We start from the raw sequence: 15,357 nt of genomic DNA, 5'->3' as shown, positions 1-15,357 counted from the left end.
TCCATTATCTGAGGCATGGCTGAGAATTCTAGTTGTTTTACTTTTTTTTTGTGAATATTTTTATCTCTTTCCTATTATTTTAGTCACATAATAGATCAATAAAATATTTTTACTGTACATTTTAAGCTCTGCACTTCTCATCTCCTTATTTTACTCAGTTTTAGATCTTTTCATCAATGTATATGGGCCTGATATAGTTTCTTATGCTTACTGTCAAATAATATGATTAAAAATTAAGGGAATTTGTAAAACAAATGAATTCATAACATGATTATTGAACTAAATGAAGGGTAACAAATTATGAATATTTACAAAACTGAATTATGTTGTCTATTATGCATTTCTAAAAAAAAATAGGAATGATTGTGACTTAAAGTTTCAGCCTATTCAGTGTTCACTACTCTAGTGAAGCCTCATGGATATAATTAATGGCAGTATCCAGTACTGGATGTAGGGGAAAGAATTCACATCCAAAAAATTAAGGTGCAATAACCAATATAATGCTAATTGTGCTATTTTAAGATCTAAATTATGTGTAAAAAATGAATATACCATGCTAAAATGTCTCTATTTGGGCAGCACCGAGCTTCACAGTATCAAGTTTAGGACACTATTTTACCCCTGTTTTGGAACAGCAGTTGGATATTCTGAACACCTCTGTGAGAGAAGCAATGATATGAAGATTATTTTGTTTGCAACACAGGTACTTTTTCTGACTGATATCTCCTCACAAATCCAGAGAGCAGTTGAGTCAGGATTGTTTCCTTGGAGTGAGTGAATAAGGCTCCTGTAGCCATGTTCAATATTTCATGATTTGAGACCCAGCTAAAATATACTTCATCGCAAATTTCACTGCTCACATTTTTTATGCATTTAAATAGAACTGAACAGGATGTTTTAGAAGAACATGCTTCATCTAGAAATGCCAATTTGTCAAAACCGGAATTGTGTGGGAAAGGGCTGATTCTATCCTTTTTTTCTTTTTTTTTTTTTTTTTTTTTTTTTTGTAGAAAAAGCTCTAAGAAACAGATTTCAACTGCTGAGAGCATCTCCTTTCAACATTTTCAATATGCAAGTGGCAGTTTTCTTGGCTTGGAGAAATATTTAAACCATAATTAAATGCTATAAGAATAAAAAATGCAGAGACTTTTAAGAGAATGAAATAATTCTAGTGAAGTAAATCAGCCTTTAAGCACTTAAGACGTTAATTAGACTTTATGGCTCTGAATCCACATTGTGTTCAGTATTCCTGTGCTTAGACACAGCCAGCTCATGTTTCTCAGTTTTGTATTACATAGTCTGTGCCTGATGCTGCTTCCATTGATTCAGAAATGAAAACTGCTCTGGGCTGGCTTGGACTCTTGGGAAGCCGAGCTGGGCTCCTCTGGGGATTTGCCCCATCCAGAAACTGGGCACTGACTCAAGAGCTGCCATCAACTGCCCAATCCTATAACAACCCCCAAAAACACCCTGCTGCTGAAATGGCATTTTCATTGGGAAGATCAGAATGCATTACAGTATAATTCTGTGTGACCTTTTGGTGATGGTTGAGAATGTTTGAGTTACCATAAAATAAATGCAAAATTTTGTGCACTGTTAGTTATGAGAAGAGTTGGTGTTAAGAAACCCCACTTGCCATCCCTTGGAATCACATCACAAGGGTTAAACCCAACAGGTTTCAGTAGAAATAACCCTGAAATCAGTAAGTTATTAGAATTACCTTGATTTTTTAATTGGCAGAGAGAATATTGTGCACATTAAAAAAAACCCCGTGCACCAAAAAACCAACTTAGCCTTTGTAATTGGTGCCATAATATTATTATATATGCTAATTTTTGTGTGTTTTATTAACAAAAGTTAGATCAAACTACGGAAAAGTCACTGCTTTTGTTAAATTATACAGTGTTTAAAGGCTTGAGAATATTAATTAAACATTATTGGTATAATTTGGTTTAAAGAGGGGTTAGGGAATATAGGATTTTATTTTTTCATGCTGTGATTGACTGGAATGATTTTCTTTTTGGCCAGCTAAGTATTGTTAGAATTGATGTTGTCATGTAAAACGCTGCTTTGCTGGACTTTAAAGGTTCCTCTGTGTACCTGTAGAGAAAATGGCTGTGGAAGGTTATCTGTTCTTCTATGCCATGATCAACCCTTTCCTTATTCCAGAGCAACTGTGAGATGGAAAGGGTTGTTTAGGACAATCAGTGGCCTCAGTGCCATTAACTGAATTACAAGAGTTCTTATTTTAATGTAAGCCTCATAATACTGAGTCACTGGTTTTAGAACCTTGGGCTAAATGTAGATGTAATGAATGGTAGAAAAATAGTAATGCATCAATGCCCACATGATGATGAGCTGTACACACAGAGAGATTTTGACATATTGATAATTCTGTGAATATATCAACCCTGAGCTGCTTGGTAGGCAAAATGTAAACACAGTCTTAGAAATTATTATGTGAACTTGAACACAAGTTTCATTCTGTTTATTTTTGAATCATTCATACAAACATAGATTCACATGTGGAATGCAACACATTTTTCTGATTCTCATCACCTCACAAAACAGAAGTAGAAAAGAGGGGTGGTGTATCTGGGATGAAAGAGATGGAGTGGCTTTCACGTGTGGGTAAAATAAAGGGATTCTGAAGAGAATTCCGAATAGGTCTTTGAAAGGATTGTGTACCTGTGCAAATTATAGTTGCCTCTAAAACCAGGAATTATGAATTGAACTGAGAACAACAGTACAAGGTTTAAAGCAAAAAAAAAAGTATTTCTCTATTGAATGCAAAATAAAAATCATGGAACCACTTACTGTAAAGAGCTGTAAAGGCAAATAAACACGGATTCACAGTGGATTAGAGAAATCCATGTTTATAGGTGTATCAGGGGCTGGTGAATAAGAAGTCTGGAAGAAACTTCTGGGTTGCAATACCTGAGTCAATCCAAACCATGAAAACCTGTCCTCTGGCTTGTGAGAGGGCAAAAAACATTTGAATTAAGGAAAAAGCTCTTAAGGTCATATTAGGTGTAGCATTCATACCTCTGTGTGCACATGAATACACAATGTTAGCAGCTTCTGGTGTTTGTGAGTGTGTACAGAAAGAGAGCTCTGTCTTCAGGTGGGCACAGCTGGGGGCATGAACACATACTGAGTTTCTTTGCTTGTCACATATTTCTGGGTATTATTTCCAGGTGTTACAGCTTGTCATGTACTTGTCGGTTATTTTCACTGTAAAACTGTGAGGTCTCTTTCTGCTCTGTATTAAGTGGAAGATTTTCTTTCCTCTCATTTGCACTCTCATCTGTTAGAACTTGGATTTGACGGCTGTTTGCTGTGGAGGACAGGATCATAGAGCTCAGCTACTCACTTGGATGGGTAGTGCAGCTTAGAAATAACATCTGTGCAGCTGCTGGGACACTCAGAGCAGTGCCAGGCTTTCCCTGTGATCACAGCTGTGTGAGGATTGCATGTCCTCTGCTGGTTTCCTGCTCTCCAATTTGAGAGTGGAGGTCCTGGATCCTCCCTGTAGTAAAAATCCTTTATTTGATTTGAGTTTGACTTGAGCCTTTCAGGGATTAGGTGTATTAGAAGGGTTGAAATGCCCATGGGGGAAGGAGGGCTGTGTGTTGGTAATCTCTCTGTGATGCAAAGCACTGGTGTGCAGAGAGCTGCAGTTTCTGTCTGGAGAGTGCTGGGGTCACAGTGATGCCAGGATGGGGAGCTGGTTATAACCAGCACAGGGAGCAGGAGTGATTACACTGCCCCAGAGCAAGCTGGAAAACACCTGTTTACCAATAAATAAAGCCTATTTAGCAATAAATAAATAAATTTCTGGTTTCAGAAATTGTGGTTCCTGGTGCTTTCCAGTGTGTCATGTGCTTGGTTTTTTACAGCCAGTTGAAATTAATGTCATTAAAGACTTGCAAGCTTAGAAAGGCTTTCATATATGTGTAATATAACAAAATGCAGGAAGATGAACTTGGAACTTTATAGATTTATGTCTTCATTAAAAAAGAAAAAAAAAGCTGTTTCACACAAGGGGTTGTTTTTTAAGATGTTTAGGATGTTCTCTCTGACCAGTTTATGGGGAGGGAAAATGCACTGGGACAGAAACCTAAATGGAGACAAAAAACCTGGACTTTTTTGAAACAAAATTCACCTTTGTAAATTAGAGGTGGGGAGCCTTGAAATTAGATGAATTAAAACCATTTTTAATTGAAGGAAAAATTTTAGCATTTTTCCTTTTCTTTTTTACTTACTAAAAGTAAAGGGAAAAAAAATTCCTTTACTTTTATCAAGGAAAGGATCTTCCTATGGCCAGGCCTAAAAAAGTCTTTAAGGCTTGCAGAGCCACTGGCCCAGGCTCTGTCTGTGAGCCCTGTGGCCAAAGACATGCAAGGCACGGGGTCCTTCTGTACCACATCTGCAGGTTGTTGACCAGAGGGGCTCTGCCCTCCTTTTCCTGACGAGGTGAACATGGGGTGGAGAATCTGGAAGGGAGCACAGAATGGCCCCAAGTCACCAGCACACACTGCTCAGCCTCACTGCTGGGTCTCTGCAATCACAGCAGCACCACAGGCATAGCCAGGGCTCTGAAAACTCATGCCTAGGTTTGAATAGAAAGAGTCAGACTCAGTCTGCAGTCTGATCACAAATAAAAAGAAAGTGCATGTTGGAAAAACAAACTCTTAATCTGGTCTTGAATAGCAATTATGATGCATTTAGCATAAAATAATAGTTACGGGAAAAATAGGTTTTGTTTTCCATTTGCAACAATGCGGTTCCCTGTGAGATTTAATTAATGGCTCTCATTTATTCTTATTTCTCCCTATTCTGTGAGTGCTGAGTATAAAAGAGCACATTTAATTTGGCTTCTAGGCAGCAAACAAGTTCATTTAATGTTGATATAGAAGCATCTCTGGATTTCAGATGGAAAAGAGAGGAAGGCCATGGAGGGGAAATGTGATTAGTACCATTGATATCATAGACAGCTTGAATGGCTTTAGCAATCAGGGGGTATTTTTGTGAAAACCAAGTTTATATTACTGCACAACAATTCAGAGAATGGGGAATTATCTCCCATAACACATTGGATAAATGGAACCTAGGAGTTATAACCCACTTAATCTGGATGCAATATTTTGTCTTTTGGGGGATGTAGGATATGTTAGACACACACCTATGCTCTCTTTTATCTTTTTCAATTAAGAAAATAAAATTTCCCTTGGATAATGTTGTCTTGGGGAATATATTTCAAGTTAAAATTCAAGTTAAATATTTTCAACTTCAAATCTTCCTATTGGATAAGACAGTCTATACTACACATATAAAAGTGATATGGAAAGGGTCAGAGTGGCCAATCTGCCAAGTTCCTCCCACAGATGTAGAAACCAGGGAATGGGGTGGGTTTTGATTGATGGTTTGAGCAAATCAACTAGAGGAGGACTGTGTTCCTTAAACTGAGGAAAGCTTTGCTACCAACTTGCATTTATTTCAAAATCAAGGCTTCAGGCTTTCATTTCTGCCAAGCAGAGCCACTGGCATCCAGAACAGAAACCTGGTGCTATAAACTCGCACCTGATTCTTCTACAAGAAAAAGGCAGATTAACTTCTTTTGAGGAGTTTGTGGTTTGCAGGAAAGGCTGGAACTGAAAGGAGCAGCCTATTGCTTCACCTGGCAATTATTTCATGCTTGTGTTTGGTTCACAGGGTCTAGAAAGATGATCAACATGAGAAAGTTTTGTTCTTATATTGTGACAGCAAAAGAGAATTAAAAGAATAATAAAGCCATGGAAGCATGTGTTAGGGGTAAAAATTGCTCAGGATCCTTTGCAAAGGGCATCAGTAGGCAAGAGAGAATGCTGAGGAGGACATGGTACCCAAAGCAGTAACATTTCAGTTTCCTGACTGTACATAATGTGACATTTGAATCCTGCTCACTTGTGTCTAACATCGTCTGCTCTTGATGTAGATCAGCCAGTATGGAAGCACAGGTACCTCTGCTTCTGATGGCATGCCTAATTTGTTAAAAAGATTTGGAATGGGAAATAGGGATTTATATTTTGTCTGCTGTAGTTGTCATTCATCAACTGTTTTTTTTGCCTTTGGCAATGGACATATTGTCCTCTGGCACAGTACTCACTTTAGTCCATTTGGACTCTCTTAGTTTAATGGGGAATTTTTCATATTTTTATAGCTTAAAGATGTGGGACTCAGGCAATTTATGCATGCCATAGTCTTGGGCTGTTTATCTCCTCCCTGTTCCCTTTTAAAAAATCTTCTTTATTATGTTTTCTGATGGAGTTATAAAACCCAACAGTATTGGCAGGTTTGGCTGCCAGAGCTGTGTAGCCGAGGGCCTTTTGGCCTTTGTGCAGCTCTCTCTGCCCTGTAACGCTGTGCAATTTTCACCACTCATTCTTCTCACCAAATGTCCTTCCTGCTCTGTCTCCTGGCCCTGGGAAATGCACAATAGCAGCACATTTGATCACCAGATGTTCTCCTGTCTGGTCTTAGGAACAGCTTATAAAATTTGACTCCTGTACCACCAAGGATTTGCCATTTCCCACCACCTTGGGCCTTGAGTGCTCTTGTGCTGGTGGGAGTAATCCAGAGTATGAAAGAAATTGGAGGCTTTTTCAGGCAACTTTTGAATGAGTTTGAGACATGAAACAGGACATGATTTGAGCTGCACCCAGTGAGGTGAAAGGCAATGACTGCTGCTCTTAACTCCTGAGTGGATATGCAGCTCTGTGAATAAAATGGTTAAAGAAAGCAACATTCTGGGCCTCAACATTGTGTGCTCAGTCTGTTACATGAAGTAAGAAAAAAAATAGGGTGAGAATAAACAGCTCCCTGCATGCATTTGTGTGCTGGATTCATGAGGCACCGAGCCTTGGAAGCACTTTGGATAGAGCACTTTAGATGTGCTTTATTCACTGTGTTTTATGAACTGCACTTGGAGAGTATTATTTAGGATCAGAGTAGTTCTTTTTATTTTATTCCCTGACATAGTTCTTGGTTTTATTCCAAATTGGTTATCTGACCTGGTACCATTTTTTTTATTTAATTTTTTTTTACAATACAAAAACCATGGAGTTGCTATGATTTGCATTGGCTTTCAGATTCATTTGGCTTGGTAGGAAATGCCTAAAACAAAATCAAAGCAACAGATGCTCCTCACTGGCTTTCTCCAGAGCTCACACACCTGCAAGTGCTTGCCATAAACTTGCTATAGGGGCTGCTCTTGGCCATCCTCCTGTTTTTTTAATGTCACTGTCCTTTGGCAATACATAGATCTTAGTGAAACAAGATGTTGTGTTTTCTCTCCGAGCTGTATGCATGTTTTATCTGCAGTGAGCTGTGCATCTTAGGCAGACTGTGAGCTAATGATAAGATTGCTAAGGTGAATTCCCAGATCACCATGTTTTCTGCCAGAGATGAAAGGCCATGTAAATATGCTTTTCTGCTTCCTTTCTCAGATATAATTTCCCTGTTCTCTCTTTTTCCTCTGCACGCTACTGGCAATATGGAACTGTAATACCTCTGTTTGCTTGCATGACCTCCTGCACAGTGTTATCAGAGTGAAATTATTAATTAGGCATTACATATTTTCACCAAAATTCCAATTTACAGTTAGAACTTTACTTAAATTTGTATTTTTATTTCAATTTGTGCAAAATACTTGAAAATCTTGTAATAAAATTAGCTCCCAAAAGTGTTAGATAATGCCTCCTCCAGAAGAAAAAGATCTGTTTTGAAGAGACTAAGTCAGATATTTTTGAATTTGCTATATCCTCAACCCAGCAAGGGCAGCCAAGCTAACCTTACAAATAGGGAAAAGTACTGAGAGCTCTATTTTGAGCTGGGGATTCCAAGACTGCCAAGGCTCCTTTTCTACAGCTGGAAACCTAGGAGCTCAGGACAGAAACAATTTAATGCTGAATGTCTGCAGTCCCGAGCTAGAGCTGCAATTAGGGAATTTCTCATCATCTGTCCCATAAACCCCGCATGTGTCAGGAATCTTACCACCCTACAGAATACAAGTACCTAGCAAGGAAAATATACCTCTGCCCACTTTAATGGAATAGAAGTCCTGAATTTAAACAAGTTCCTCGTTGAATAGGAATCTTTAATTAGGCACGTAGGACATGTAGGCAGAGGGAAGAGGATGCTTGTTCAGACATTAGTTTTAAGGAACAATACAATTCCTTGGCATTCAACTGTAAAGGCAAGTTTATGCAAGATCTGCAGCACACATCCAAAGGCAAAACTGAGGTCCATTTGAAAACTTGAAACTAGCTAATTTTTTTCTGCAAACTCTTTTGTTGGGGTCAAGTTGTAGAAAGAACAATTTAACCCTTCTTGGTCCGTATGCAGTCAGTCAAGCTAATGATATTCCTACTATTTTGGCAAGTATTCAGAATATGTGTGACACACATAGAACTGTGGCATTCCCTCATGGTAGGTCTTCAGGCACTGAAAGAGCTGATGACATTTTATAAAATGCAGTTATGTAAAGCATTGCTGCAGGCAAGACTGAAACTAAAGCTTTACTGTTTCCAATGCAGAAAAAAGTTCTGATGTGTTTATCTGGTCTCAATTGTCATCAAAACTAGCCTAGGCTTATTAGTTATAGTTAACAAGACTCTTCAGTTCAGCAACAACTGAAGGTATTTCTTAATTAGTGGAACAGGAATGCAAAATTATTCTTCGTATTTAAAGTTGGTTGTACTCATTCATAGCTTATTGAACTAATTAGAATCCCCAGACAACCTCTTATTTTTATCTGAAAGAATAATGTTCCACATCACTGATTTAGTATTTCTTTTAAACTGAACTGTTGCAGGATCTAAATTTAGAAAGGAACTCTGAACAGGGACAGTTTTGGCACAGCTTACCAATGCATTGCTCATGCATCATCCCACGGCAGATTTGGATGAGTAATGCATTTTTGTAATGAGCAGTACATACATCTTTTTCAATCTTCAGATTTAATTGGGAATACACTCAACTCTCTCTAGTGCTACATGTAATACAGTTTTGGGGTCCCATGTGATTAAAGTGGGAATTATAGATGTCAGTGCCATTACACCTGTATTAACACTGTGAGTTGGAAAATAGCAGGTGTAAGCAAGGAAGGAAAATATCTCCTTGCAAAGATACCTACCTGAAGGAGTACTAAATTTCTGCAACTTGAATCATTCCTGGTTAAATTTGGTAAAGTTTGTTGAACTTGATCAATGAAGGGCAGAAGCAGATCTTCTTTTCATTTGTCTTATTGATAACTTTCAAAACCTTTTCTGGTCCTAATGCCTCTCTTGGTAACCTTGTTAACTATGGTAAAGCAATTCCTGTGAGTGCAGTAAGGCTGCAGGTGCTTTCATCTGCTCAAGAATTAGGACTCTAAGGGCTGCCCTGCTAATTTTTCTTTACTCTTTTTTTTAGGGGAAGATTCTCAATGGCAGGCTGCAGGAAGCCTGGGGTTAGGTTTGATGTGCTTTCACTGACATATGGTGAAGTTGATTTGTGTTGACCATTTAGTTTGCAGTGTCTGTGTACCTCAAGGTGTGCAAATATTCTTTGAAAGCTACCGTAGATTCATGCTTGGAAATTGTTACAGCAGTTAATGAGTGACTAAGGCAGAGCAGAGGAGAAAATTATGAGCCAAACAAATGGGTTGTGACAAGCAGTCTTTGTGTAAATTACTGTACATAACTGCACAGTATTTCCTGCAAATTGTGCTCTACAAGTTGAAGATGTAATTAATGAAGTACTATAACAGATTAGTATGTGAGTAATTTTTCTTATTAGTAATCACTAATGCCAACTAGGAGAATTTGATTACCTTGCCTGGGTTTGGAGATTTATTTATGGAAGCTGAGGTCACAGACTAGTAGAGGTTTTGTGGGTGGGGATTTTTTGGGGTTTTTTTGATACTTCAGTCCAAAGTTATTATTGGTTAGGCTTGCTGTGAAATACCAACTTTTTTTTTTTTTTTTCTCTAGGTCATTCTTATACTTGGAGATTTCTAGCCTTGAAATAACATCTGCTGACACACGCACACATCTATCAGACATTTTATTTCCAGCAGAAACCCCTTGGAAAATCAAACTGGGAAATGGCTACTGGCATGTGAAGACAACCATGTTTCACATTGGGTACAGTGACCTTGTGTTGATCTGGATGAAGAAGTCAGAGGCACAGATCAATGGCACAGTGCTTGGGCAGCTTTCTTCACATGTCTGCTCGCAGTCATGGACTGGTTCATGCAGCAGAACATGATATTCCAAGACAAGGAGTTGTATTTACATACATAAAAGTATATGAATATATCCTTTGGCTTCTACTATTCCTTCAATTCTGTTCTAACACCCATGAAATGGAGAGGTCTGCTGCAGCTTGAGTTTTGTGCTGGATCTCTTAAACATGCTACAAACCAGTGGGGTACAACAGCAATGCTGCAGCTGAGCATGGATTGATTTTAACAGGACTTAGTGATTTATTGCATCAGGTGGAACAGCAGGGTACAAGGTAGCACGCTATGATTAGATTTAAGCAGCATAACTCAATATGATGGCTGAAATGTCAAGAGGGGAAGGCATTCTGTTTTCTGGTCAGCCAGTATTAATTCCCCTACCTGATATCCAGCATAATTTTTTCAAAGAATCAGAAGAGCGGGGGAAAGTTTACAAGGAGAGATATATGTAGTTTTTTCTGAACAAGAAGCATCATGAACAGAATGATTTATAATAGATGGATAACAATCTAAGTTTATATCTGGCTGTTTTAGCTGTAACTAGCAGTTAGATGGAATCCTTCAAGACCAAATCATCCTTAATCCCAGTTCAGAGCTTCTGTTCTTACAGCCCATCTGTTCACATGACAAATTCGTCAAATTTCAGAAGACTGTTGCTCTGTGATTTTACCATACCCCAAAGTGCTGCTGCATAAATAAATCAAAGTGAAAACTGAAGAACTTTGGCTTGGGATAAAATTTTTCACCCATTATATCTTTAGATTTTTTTTTTTAAATTCTCAATTATTTCCTGATAACTCTGATATATTTATTTTTGTCCCTGGTAAGAAAGATTCATTAATTTATTCTTTTTTTTTCCTCACCAAATCTTTTTGTTCAAATCCATTTGCATGAGATTTTGCTAGCCTGTGCCTCCAACCCTAAAAGGTGAGATACCTGAACCAACCCAATAAAAAGTCAAGGAATTATTCAGATATGAGATTATTGGCACTAAGCTAGTTAATTAGGGCAGCAGTGTATTTAATTTATTTGGTTTTATTGATCTTTTTTGCCACGACAGAGGTTCTGGTACCAGGAAAAATGCCAGCAGAATTGCAAGGATTTTTTGTGTGTGGTGGGATTGGGCTGTGCACCCAGAGCTGGCTGAGCAGCACAGCATCAACGTGGGCTGTGCAGCTGCAGCTGAAGTGGGAGCCTGAGGATGCATTTCCTGCTCCTCACCTTGTGTAGCTCTCCTCTCAGTGCTAGAAGGTGGAACTGGAGATGTTTCTGCACCTGAACAGCAGCCCTGCACTTCTGCATCGCATCCTTCTGTAGCCCTTGGCACAGCCTCACAGCCACCAAAGGCAACAAATCCAGGTGAATTCATGCTGAAACCTCCCTGTTTTCAACCTGAAACAGAAACACTTGGAGAAGGACTAAGATAGGCCCTGCCTTTCAATGCAGGGGTAGATTCTCCTTTCCTGCACTGTCATGTACATCTCTCACGTCCTTAAATCCAGTCCAGGGTTAAAAAATGATCCAGGTTCAGCAGTTCCTCAGTCATGGGAATGAGCTTCATCCCAGCTTCCTGGCTGTAACTTTCTCCCATGTGGGAGTTCTGGGGAAAAACCTCTTAGACCTTCCCACCCTTCTTGAGGCACAAGAAAGCTTCCACCATATGGAAATGTGTAAAGGCTAATGCAAAACTTCTCTTAATGAGAATCTGAGGGAAAAACTTGCACAGCAAGCCAAGATGAAGCTTATTAACTGATGAAACAAAATACCTCTTTAATGATTCTTTTCTTAATAGTCTCCCTTGGGCAATTTCTCAATTATTTCTGTTTTTTGTATTTTGTTTTTTCTCTGACCAAATAAGGGCTAAGAGCAAGAGCCCTTTCAGAAATTCTGGTAACAAAGTAATTTGTTTTGTGGCTGAATAAAATACTGCATTATCTTGAAACTTGTGGGGTTATCAATATCTTAGAAGGTATAAGGAATTATCAATTTAAGCACTTGCAGGTTTTTTTTTTTTCCTGGAAAAGATGTTGGTGATAAAGAGAAGTGGGTGAGGGGAGTTGGTGTGATGTAGTTGCAAACCTCCTAAGGGTTATTTTGATGGGTCTCATGAAATCAATCTCAATTTTGTTCTTTGCCATAGTGCTTGTTCCGCCATTCTGTGAGTGTGTGCAAATAAGATTTTAAAGAGGAAGGAACCCTAATCACTGGGATAAATCATGTTTTGATCTCCCATTTTAAGGGCACCAGAATTTAATGTTCAAGTAAGACGTAATTAATAAATGGGTGGACATTTAGAACAGGATTTTCTCAGCTAGTCATTGCAGCTTATTTGTTTTACCGAGGAAGAAGTTCTCCATGGAAAGAGAACCAGGCTGCCTTGAGGAGAGGTAATGAGGTGTAATGGAAGTGTATTCCTGAGATGTCCATCATGCCCACTGACACCTGCAGGCATTTGCTGGGTGCTGTCTTGATCAACTGAGCTTGTGAAAATTCCCTGCACCATTTCAAAAGTAAATGACTGTATGTAGGTCATTTGTCCATGCCACTGAAATTGTACTCTCAGTAATGGATTAGTGTGTCAGGGTGCATCACTCAGAAATAACAGAGTGAGCAACCCTCACTCAGAGTGTATCAAGTACCAGACCATGTGAGCACTATCAGAACTTCAGGTTCTACAGTCATAGAAGATTCAGTGTTTGAATACAGAGTTCAGGGAAGAAATTTCATTGGTGTGTTTCTGCAGCTTTGCATGTCAGGGATGAGAATATGAAGCTCTTTCCTAGACACCCCCTGCCAGCCAGCTCTGGATCTGTGGTCCCCATTTAGCACTGGTCCCTTCAAATGCACAGTTCTACTCAAGCAACTTTTGGCTTATTTTGCACAGTGGTCTATAATCTGAAGTGACTCCTTGCTTTGTGTGCTAAAAATACCCATGGCCTCAGGGTGAGCAGGTGTTCCAGGTGTTCCAGGTGCTGTTTCCAGGGTCTCTCTCTCTGCTGGGATGCTGAAGCAGCTGGTGGCTTATGCTGTAACCCACAGCCTGTGCTCCACCTGCCCAGAGGGTTCAGGTGTCTCTGGCATTGCCAGCAACCAGCTGGGCTTTCTTCTTCCAGATCTTGATCTTTACATGTTAATGCAGCAGCATGACCTTAATTCCTGCACTATAAGTGAATTTGTAAAAAATCTTGAGTCTGTTCCTCGTTTGCCCCTCTCTCCTCCTCCTGCTGATATCTGTTTCTATTTTCCTACTCCCTCAAAAGAAGTTCTAATGCATAATGTTCACAAGAAGGAAACATCCAAGAACTATTTCTCTGACAACCAGTGGGAAGTAGAAGCAGTGTGTGTTAATTGGCTATTGTTTATTGGGAAAAAACCTCCAATTAACTTCTAAAAGTTTGGCTCCAAAAGAGATTTGACCTTTGTGTTTTAGGATGACTATATCAGATAATCCTTGTGACAAAATCTTAGAAGTGACCTAATTTCTATTATTACCATGATGAGATACAATTTCTATGGAGCAGAATGGGGTCCAGTGTTTGCCACAGGCATTTTTCTGATGCTGAACTGTCTGTTGATAAACTTTGGCATATTAATTAATCACAGTGATTGGACAGCAAGTAAGTTTCACTTGATAAATTTCATGGATATTGTTCACTAAGCCATTCTTATTTGAATATTTTCTTGTTCAGATCTTGACTGGCTACCTGGATCAATGAAAATATTTAGTGCTTATTGATTTACTTTTTAAATAAAGTACAGGTTTGAACAAAACCACACCTGATGCAGCTTTTAGCTGGCAAAATGATATTGTTCAGAGATGTCATGTTATGCTATTCTTTCAAGAGAAGCTCTTAAAAAGGACACAATTTCCATGGCAGAAATGTATTCTTATAGACAAATTCTTCTGTTTGTGTGTAGTTCACTGGAACACCAGCAGGAAACTGAACTCTGATAACAGAAATATATGTCAGTATTTCATTGTTATAACAAATAGTTGGAGAAAATAGTTGTTTTTTTTTCTTTCCTTTATTTTTTTTTTCCTCTCTAGAAACCATGGCTAAATCATTTTGAATGGATTTATGACTCATTTTTCTTCTGTGGGCATTCTTATGGCAGCAATATGGTCTCAGCACAGTGTTAAAATGCCCATATTGAAAGAAGGAGAAATAAAAACACCACTTGAAAAAGCAGATTCATATGAAAGACGTGAGGAATAATCCAGGGGGGTTGAAGCTCAAAACTTCACAACTTTTTTATTTTTTTTTTAAATAAACGCAGACCTCCCACTGTTTTTCCTTCTTCTCATTTCCTTATTCTTGAGCTTCCCTTTCAGGGGCTAAACTAGGCCAAGGAAGAGAGAAGTATTAAGAGAATAGGCTTCAAATGATCCATCTTTTTAATAATCTCTTTAATTATCATGCCTGTTTATACATTTTAGCTGAAAACTGCACCAAGTAATTCGGGTTTTTCATCATACTGGCTGATATTGACTGTTCCTGCAGTAGCTTGAAGAAGTTTATGGCAAAGGACAGTCATTAACTTGTCAGTGAGGAATGGCCTCATGTATAAATGTAGATGTATAAACTCAACACACCTTCAGCTCTGCTTTCAAGTGCTCCACTGGAATAATGTCTGAAAAACTAACAAAAGTATTTGGCCATGAATAAATTCTGATGTATGGATCTTCTATCAGCCTGCTTGTGCCTTTCTGAAATGAAGCAATTATGCAAAAAAATGGTACTAGGTGCACAGATTCTTTTATTTGGGAATTTCTTATTGATTTTGCAAGGACTTTCTGTCATCTGGAAGAAACTGAGGCCCTTCATTTGGCAAAGATGAGCATATTATTAAAGAAAAAGAAACCACTCCACTAATGTGGGTGCACTTCCAGTCATCTGCCAACACTGACAAATTGAGCCAATATTATCAAAAATAGCACTTCTCTCCTTTTATTTTTTTTTTTCCCCAGATGCTCCAAAGCAATTACTGTGAAAGCTCTTCTTGGTAATGAGTGTTATCCCTGTTTCAGAAATGGAGAAATCGAAGTTACAGTAAAATCTAACCAAGGGCAGGAATTAAATATCAAAAATTGG

The sequence above is a fragment of the Poecile atricapillus genome, chromosome 14 (genome assembly GCF_030490865.1).
Source record: "Poecile atricapillus isolate bPoeAtr1 chromosome 14, bPoeAtr1.hap1, whole genome shotgun sequence".
NCBI lineage: Eukaryota > Metazoa > Chordata > Aves > Passeriformes > Paridae > Poecile > Poecile atricapillus.
Note: the sequence above shows the minus strand (reverse complement) of the source record.